The 9,086-nt window shown below is 52.2% G+C and overlaps 1 long non-coding RNA gene across 1 annotated transcript in view; it reads right to left on the reverse strand.

Annotated features, from left to right (window-relative positions):
• LOC112552020 overlaps positions 1-9,086 on the reverse strand; it is a 134,710-nt gene that overhangs the window by 55,535 nt on the left and 70,089 nt on the right. The window lies entirely within an intron of this gene.

Raw genomic sequence — 9,086 nt, forward strand, 5'->3', positions numbered from 1 at the left:
TTGCTAGCCGTACAAAAGGCTTGGGTAGTTTCCGCCCAAGTCGGAGAGAGAGGAAACCTGGAGAGATACAGAACTCGCCAGGAGGAGGAGACTTCGCGCTGTGTGAAGATCTCCAAGCGATGTGGACCCTTGCGGACCCAACGCACGTTTCTTAAGCAGGCAACGGAGGTCCGTTTAGCTTCTAGCCTCTCCCCGTCACCGAGCGCAATCCTAGATGTATCCCTATCCTATATACCCAATTTTCGAACCCACGGAGTCTTAACAGCTCTGAGGGACCTGGGAACCGAACAGAACCCACGGAGATTCAGCCACTCCGTGAGGAAAGAATTGTCAAACCCGCGGAGCCTAAACCACTCCGGGGTCAAAGAACCGAGTTTGTCAGAGTCCTCCAATGAGGATTCAAGCAGAGCTGCGCCTGGAAAGCTGTCCAGCCTACACCACGACCACATTGGGTGTAAGTAAATAATCTTTTCAATCCACCATTACGCCTCTGTAACTGATTCTAGCTCGCGCATACCTTACCGCCCCGCGGTTTTCTTCGGCCCCACGTGCCCGGGCTCCTGGCCACAGCCCGTGTGTGCAAAGACGGGCCCGGCTCGCACATGGCGAGGATGGGATCGGGAGCCGGCCCGCACACCCAGCACCACCTGGAGTGACAAGGAAGCTGATGGAGAATAGGTTTAGGTTAGAGATTAGGAGGCAATATTTACAGTTAGGGTGGCCAGAATCTGGAACCATCCTGCTAGGGAAGTGGTCCTCGCCCCTACCTTGGGTAAATTCAAAAAGATATTAGACGATCACCTGTCTGGGGTCTTGTGAACCCAGCATTCATTTCTGCCTGTGGCAGGGGGTCAGGCTAGATGATCTGTTCAGGTCCCTCCTGACCCTAGCTACTATGAAACTATGAGTTATCTCCCCAGTGGTGGCCCTCTCACTGGGGTGACGAGATCCCAGTCTCCGCCACGCACGCTCTTTCCATCTCTAGGTTATGATCCAGCTGGTGGTGGGAGCGCAGCTGGAGGCTGAGGGGTGCTTGGCAATTCCTTATCAGGGGGTCTGGTGAGGATTTTTTATACACTGTGGGACCTGCAGTACTTCCAGTGCTGTGCCCTGGGGCACTTGCATCATGAGTGCCCCATGGGCCAGGCAGGGAGGGCATCTGTGGGTCTCACTGGCAAGAGGGGTGCCCCTACCACAGGCACCCCACCCCCCTCAGGCCCCCCTGGCATCCCAGCCACAACTACAAGCCCCCCGCCATGAGCTCAAGGGATCCCGCCCTTCAACCAAGTTTGGCGAAGTCCTGGAGAGGGAAGCAGCAACCAGGGGGAGAGAGGAGCAGAGCCCCCCTGCTCTTAATTATGCCCCATCGTGGCTGCCCCACTCCTCGAGCCCTCACCTTCTCCTACTGGAGCCTGTCCACCTGAGGACCACCCCATGGCTGAGTGGCTGCAGGTCCACTGGGCATAAAGGGAAGAGGAAGGCCTGGGCACAGCTGAAGCCCTCTGACATGGAGGACTCCTCTCCCCTTCCCAAGACCACCATATGGAGGACGGGGAAGGAGCAGCCCAGCCTCCAGGGACCTCCCCAGCTGCACCTGACATCCCACCCCTGGGAAAGATCAAATGGGTGATCCCCATGGAGGAGGTTTCAGGCCTGTTAGATAGTCCCAAATAGGAGCCCATGGAGGAAGCCATTCATTCTGCTGATCAGGGCCTACCCCCTGAAACTATGGGCGCCGAGGCTGAGGCCTCTGCCTACGCAAAGGAAGGCCCGACAGCGGAGCCTCCTCCCTCTGATCTGGGGGATACAGAGACCCTGGGGCTCACCCCGGTGAGTCCTGAGGGAGAAGGTCCCCTTTCGCAGAACCCTGAGGCAGATGCCGAAGCCTCCCTGGTGCCTGGTAGGTCCCTTCCCTCCTCCTCCCAGAAAAATCTCACCTCCAGCCTGACCCACAGTCCCGCATCAGAGGGGGTCATGGTGGGGTCCCCTAATCAACAGGCCGATCTTGTCAGGGACCCTGCACAGACCCCCCAGGGCTCCAGCTCTACCCCACAATTTTGTGCAGAAGCCCCACCCTTGCCCCCACCCCTGTCCCAAGGGGATGCAGAACTCTCCCAATCCCAACCAGTCTGGGGTCTTAGCAGACCAGGGGATTCAGACAGTACCTAAGGAGCCCACTGAGTCCCAGGACCAGGAGGAGGACACCCAAGAACCAGCAGGCTCCATGGAGCCTGTAGACCTCTCGGTCCCAGCAGTCCCCAGGGATGAGCTACTTGCATTTCTTGACCAAGACTATACCCACTGGTTTGCCAGCAAAGTACAGCTCACCTTGGACTGTTGGGGAGATTTTGACAGCGTCCTCGGCACACCAGTGGGCCCCACACCGGGCGTTGAGATGTGCAAGGCCCCTGCTGACCCATCTACTCCACCCCCCCCAGCCATGAGGTAATTTAAGATCGCAACCCTCAACATCCACGGCTGCAGGAAGGGTCTCCAGAGGTGCCGGGTGCTCTCCTTCCTTCAGGAGGAAGTGTACCGCACGGTATTCTTGCAGGAGACCCTGATGACTCCAGCCAATGAGCCTAATTGGTGGCTGGAATGGGGGGGCAGGGGGAGGCAGTGTCTTTTTTAGTCACCTCTGGGCCACCTCTTGCAGGGTGGCCACCCTGTTCTCCCCAGGCCTGCAGCCAGAGGTTCTCCAGGATGTTGAGGTGGTGCTGGGCTGCCTGCTGTACCTCCGGGTCCAGATGCAGGGGCTGGTCCTGAACCTTCTGAACGTGTACACCCCTGCAAGGGACCCGGAGTTGGCGGAAACCAGTCGGGCAGGGAGCGGAACCAGGCCGCCGCGAGTGTCCTCGGGGAGAACCTGACGGACTACTCCCTGGTGGACATCTGGTGTGCCTATCACCCTACCGACCCCACTACCTTCACCTATGTGAGGGTGGGGGAGAAGCAAGCATGCCACTCCCAGTTGGACTGGGTTTATATCTCTTTGCTGCACTTTGTCTGGGCCCACTTCTCTGACATTCGACTGACCCCTTTCAGCAATCACCACCTTATCTGGGTCCAGGCCATGCTAGGACCTGGGCAGCCGGGGTCGGTCTACTGGCATTTCAATGCCAGTCTGCTGGAGGATGTGGGCTTCAGGGAGTTCTGGCTGACCTGGTGGGAGCAATGGCAGCTTTCCTCTTGGCTCAGAGATGGTGGGACATGGGGAAGGTGCACATCTGGATTTTTTGCCACAGCTACACTTGGGGGCACACCTGGCAGAGGGAAACGGTCTGGAAACAGCTCAAGCAGGAAATGCTAGAGCTGGAGAGGTGCCTGGCCACTGACCCAACCAATCCATCCCTCTGTGGAGAGTGTCGGGAGAGGCAGGAAGAGCTTCATGCTCTGGACAACCACCGCGCCTATGGTGCATTTGTCAGCTCGTGCGTCCAGCTCCTTCTGGAAATGGACCATGGCTCCCGCTTCTTCTATGCCCTAGAGAGGAGGTGGGGGGCCAAGAAGTACATCACCTGCCTTTTGGCGGGTGACAGCACCCCCCTCATGGATCCAGGTGAGATGCACCAGTGTGCGCAGGCCTCCTATGAAGAGCTCTTCTCCCTGGATCCAGCTGACACCAAAGCTGTCAGACCCTGTGGGAGGGACTCCCACAGAACACTGTGGGTGACCAGGACCAGCTGGAAGCTCCTGTCACTCTGGCTGAGTTTTCAGCTGCCCTCCACCTGATGGCTGGTAACAAGGCACCAGGCATCGACGAGCTGACTGTGGAGTTCTACCGGGCCTTCTGGGGCATCCTCAGTCTGGACCTCGCCATGTTCTGGGCCAAATCTGAGGGAAGTGGGGAGCTCCCCCTGTCATGCTGGAGGGCCATGCTGACCCTCCTGCCTAGGAAGGGGGATCCCCATGACCTAAGGAATTGGCATCCCGTGTCCCTCCTCTGCACAGGCTACAAGGGGGCAGCAAAGCCCATCTTGCTGTGCCTGCAGTCCATGCTGACGGACGTGATCCATCCCGACTAGACGTACACCAGGAGCTAGTGTACCAAGAGGGCCTGCCTTTCACCCTCCTATCCCTGGACCAGTAGAAGGCATTTAACAGAGTGGATCACAGATACCTCACAAGCACGCTGCGGGCCTTTGGCCTCAGGCCCCACTTTGTGTGGGCTCTCCAGGTGCTGTATGCCTTTGCAGAGTGTTTTGGTCAAGCTCAACTGGATCCTGATGGAGCCCATCCCGTTGAAGAGAGGGGTGTGTCAAGGCTGCCTGCCGTCGGGCCAGCTGTACACCTTGGCCCTGGAGCCCTTCCTCATTCTCCTGCGGAAGCGGGTGGAGGGGTTGATTCTCTGGGAGCCAGCGGTGTGGCTGGTCCTGTCAGTGTATGCTAACAATGGCTTTTTTTTGTCATTAAAAAAATCAGAGCTGCCCCTACCCCCTTCACTCACCAGGATGTGCAGCACTGATATGCCAGTGCCCTTCCCCTGCCCTAGCCCCTCACTTCCAACACAACCTGCCCCCCACCCCAGTCCCCTCACTCCTGGCCAGATATGTGGGTGAGGGATTTATGGGGGTGGCTTGGGGGTGTGGGGTTTTTGGGTGGATTGTGGGGGGGCTGTGTGGGGGGCTGTTCAGGAGAGGTGGGTCCCCTGCCCCCCGCAGGGTGCAGCCCCCCACACATCTCATTGACTGCCCCCCCACAGAGGCAACAGCCACCCAACAGGTGCCACATACAGTCTCCCTGCAGTCTCCCTGCAGCCCTGTGCAGGGGCTACAGCCCCCCCACAAGGGCTACAGCCCTCCTCCAGGGCCAAGAGCCCCCCCCTGCAGGACCCACAGCTCACCCCCAGCAGCATTGGTCATCAAGGCACTCAGGGCCTCCTGACACAGCCCCCCAAGTGGTGTGGGGCAGCATGGCTCAGCCCGAGCTGCCTAGCACACGGCACTGCCTGTGCCATAAAGCACAGGCCCAGCCCAGCAGAGCGCCATGTGTTTTTGGGCAACTCCGGCATGTTCAGGCTATTATCCAGGGCTTTGTGCCGCTCACGGGGACTGTATGTTGCATCAGGCCCAGTCCTGCATGCACAGAACTGGCCTGAGTGGTGCCCATGCATGCAGAACCCGGCCTGGCATGACAGGCAGTCCCCATGAGCAGCACGGGGCCCCTGGGTGACAGCCTGAGTGGCCCAAACCTGCCTGAAGACGCACAGCGCTGTGCCGAGCTGGGGGGCCAAGCCACGCTGCCCTGTGCCATGGAGGGGCTTTGCCAGGAGTGCCCCGATGGGCTGCTGCTGTGAGGGGGGGGGGGCTGTGGGCCATGCAGGGGGCAGTCAGGGGATCCACTTCTCCCGAGCTGCTCCTTCCCCACCTCAGTCCCTTCCTTACCTGGGATGGAGCCCGGTCCCATCAGACTGCAGCCTGCACTGCTCCAGGCTGCCCCGCACATGGAGGCATCATGCTTCAGCACCAGGGCAAGAGGCAGCCATAGAAATACTCTGGCCAGCTACCAAAGCATCTCTTTGGAGGACCCAAGCCTCTGGTTGCCTGCTCCCCGTTTTTTCTGCAGGCTTTCTTTTTTTGATCCCTGAATATCCAGGTATCAATTTTGAGCCCCCGCTGCAAATATGCAGTGCAAGGAACATTTTTTTGTTCCCAGCGTGCCTCTTGCCATGTCTCAAACTGCTTTGTGATGTGGCAAGAGGCACATGCAAACTTGTCTGGACGCACCAAGAGTGACCAACCCTACTAAGCTTTTATATCTGTGGTACAGTTTATTTGTACAGAAACACTTATGAATGTATAGTTTTGCTGGATTTGAGATTTTAAAATTCCTCTTAAGGAGGATCAATAGCAGAAAGTGATTGAATACCCCTTTTGAAGCCTGCATTTGTAACACTTCCAAATGAAGTTGTCTGTGCTGCACATACTGCACTATCTTCCTTTAATTTTCAACAAGATGAATCCAGGTCTACACTGAAGATGCTTGAAATGTGATTACCCATTACACTCTCTTCTACTTTTGGCTTGTATAGAGCATGTTCTTGTATAATGCTATCACTGCCTACTGATGTAAAAGACATAACTGATTTTGGAACAATCTTTCACCATTTCAGATGTTCCATGTTCACAACTGACTCATTGTTTAAAGCAGTGCTCTGCCTGAATAAATAGTATGAAGGCCCTAACAGCTGAGGATTTACCCTGTAAAGTGCTGGAGTGAAACTGTCAGCCCTCTGTGTTGTATGTATAATCTTAAAACACATGATGTGCTGCTTTACTATTGCTTCTGGAGTTCTCTCAACAAAAGAGTAATGTGCTCACTGACCCCAGCAAGCATTCTGGCAAGGGAATTTTGCACAAACTGTGAATGCCTGAGGAAAAGAATTATAGAAGTCTGACAAGTGTATGGTGAGTGCATATAAAAAGGTTGCATTTTTTTTCAAGTGAAAACCGGAAGTCCCTGAGAAGGAAGGAACAAAGCTTTACAAGGCAGTAAATAAGAAAACTCAGAGATCATCATGAAATTATATACTTTAAAATTATAGAGAACAATAACACCAGGAAACAAAGTAACCGGGAAACAGAACAAGCCCTCCTCAGAGAGCAAGAAAGTCTTAAGCTTGGAAAATGAGTCAATATGCTGTCCTTTTAGACATGCGGTCACAGAACACAAGGTGAGCCCTTACAGAGTCTGCAGCAGCTAATACATCTTTCTGATGTCATCTGCATATATGTGACAGTAGACACAGTTATGTTGCCAGAGAGAACATAAGTGCTAGTTTTAAAAGTACCCCAGAAAGTGAATATATTGAAAAAGTTAAGAATGAATTAATGCAAATACAGTAGCCAAAAAACCAAACCAAACCAAAGGAAAAAAAAACCAACCTCCTACACATATTCTGATGTACTACCATAAAAATTCCTGGCTGGATGTCACATGAAACAGAGAAATCTGAAAAGAATAATGGAGAAATGTAAACATGAATGATGGACCACATAAATGACACAGAAGACCTATACAAATCCAACCTTCATTGCATAAGCCATACAGTCACCAAGCTGGAATCTGTGAAGTCTGTGAAGTCAGTAATTGGGGAAAAGCAGGTCTGACAGCCATACTATACCCTCACAATAACCTCTTTTAAAAAGCCAATTTAATTGGCTTCTTAACTGGATTTTAACTGGATATTCTTGAGTGTTTTTTTTTAATGATGGTTCTGTCACCACTTTGAAACAATATAAGATCCTGTCTTTAAAAAAAGAGGAAAAACACTCTGAGGGAACAAGTTGATCCAGGATAAGTAGAAACCTACTTAAATTGTGGTTTTGCAACTTTTGCAAAACCCACATTAAGTGGTGATCTCCACAATCACTGCAAAAAATGGCATTGGCCACAATTTCCCACCTAATCTACCACCCCCAAATGCTTGCTGGAATACAAAGAAAGCATGGCAATCACTGCAGCCAAAGAGCACGAGATCTGGGTGAGTGCAATGGAGAGGCTGAGCTAGTGACATAGACCAGGGGTTGTCAACCAGGGGTACACATATCCTTGGGGGTAATTGAGAAGGCCCTATGTAATACGCATAGGTGGGTAGGGGTGGAGCACCACCACGCACCATCCCGCGCTGCTGTGCAGGCGCCACCTGCCCAGCTCCCCCCCTGCTGTGTCCAGCCACAGCCCCCCCGGCCGCCACTCCACGTCTGGCCGCGTGCCACCCGTCAACCACCCACTCCACATCCACCTGCATACCACCCTGCCCCCCCTGTGCTCAGCGGCCAGGCAGTATAATGATTAAAAAAGGTTGAATACCCCTGACATAGACTAAGTAAAGGCGCTAGTCTGGAAAACAAAAGTGTTTTAGTGCCATCTTTTCAGAAGCCAAATGCAGTGCAGCAATGCTGCAGTCTGAAAATGAGTGAAAAGAAATCCAAAAAAGCAAAATACATTTCAGTTTAAGATTGTGTAACACAGTGCCCTGTAGGAACCTTGTATTCAGATAGTGGTAAATTGTTTTGTTCACCTTGCAACATGATCCTGGATGTGTCAAGGAAAAATAGCATCATATGACATAATATAGTAATTTGATATTTCCACAAAATTTGCTATTTAATTATGCATTTTTCCTCTCAGCCAATCAGCACCAAGGGGCAGGCTGCTGAGGCCCCTCTGCCAATCAGCAGCAAGGGGCAGGACCACCATGAAATGCCTGCGAAATCAGCTCTGCGCAGTGAGTATGCCATGAAAAACGCTTTGTCTTGCTGTGATTGAACTAGGTCCCTAAGGATAAGTGTTTGCATATCGTGACAGGGGTTCACATATAATACTGTTCATCTTGAGACTGGAATCTGAAATGGGAGAATTATGAAAGGCAATTTTCTAACCTAGGTCTTTAGGTGGAATTCCCACAGATATTTACAAAAAATGGTAATCATAAATACACTGCACTTAATAGTCCTGTCTATTTAATGATTTCAAAGCTCTTTATTAACATTGATACATAAAACATAGTGACAGCCTATGAATCAGATATGAAGCAATACTCTATCTTCCTCAAACATTTGTATTTAAGCTAAATTTAGAACCATTATCCAAGAAGGTATTTAATTTATGATAAGCTCATTTTTAGTGTACCACTAAAACAGTAATGCTACTAATATTCAGAACATACATCTTGTATCACGAGGTAGTTAGCATGAATAAAACTGTTTGATAAGTACAGGATACTGTGGTTCAAACAAAGAAAAGTGGTTGGTCAAGAGCTGCTTAGGCAAGACACAGAAAGTGCCATTAGTCTAATGCCTAAAACCAAGTAGCACATCATAGAATCATAGAATCATAGAAGTAGAGTCGGACGGTAGATCTTCGAGTCTGACCCCCTGCCTGGGCAGGAGGGAAACTGGGCTCAAGTGCCCCAGCCAGGTAGGCATCAAGCTGCTTTTTAAAGACCCCCAGGGTAGGAGCCAGCACCACTTCCCTTGGAAGTTGGTTCCAGATCCTAGCCGCCCTAACTGTGAAGTAGTTCTTACGGATGTCTAATCTAAACCTACTCTCCAACAACTTGTGGCCGTTATTCCTTGTTATCC

This window comes from Alligator sinensis, unplaced genomic scaffold (genome assembly GCF_000455745.1).
Source record: "Alligator sinensis unplaced genomic scaffold, ASM45574v1 scaffold827_1, whole genome shotgun sequence".
Classification (NCBI taxonomy): domain Eukaryota; kingdom Metazoa; phylum Chordata; order Crocodylia; family Alligatoridae; genus Alligator; species Alligator sinensis.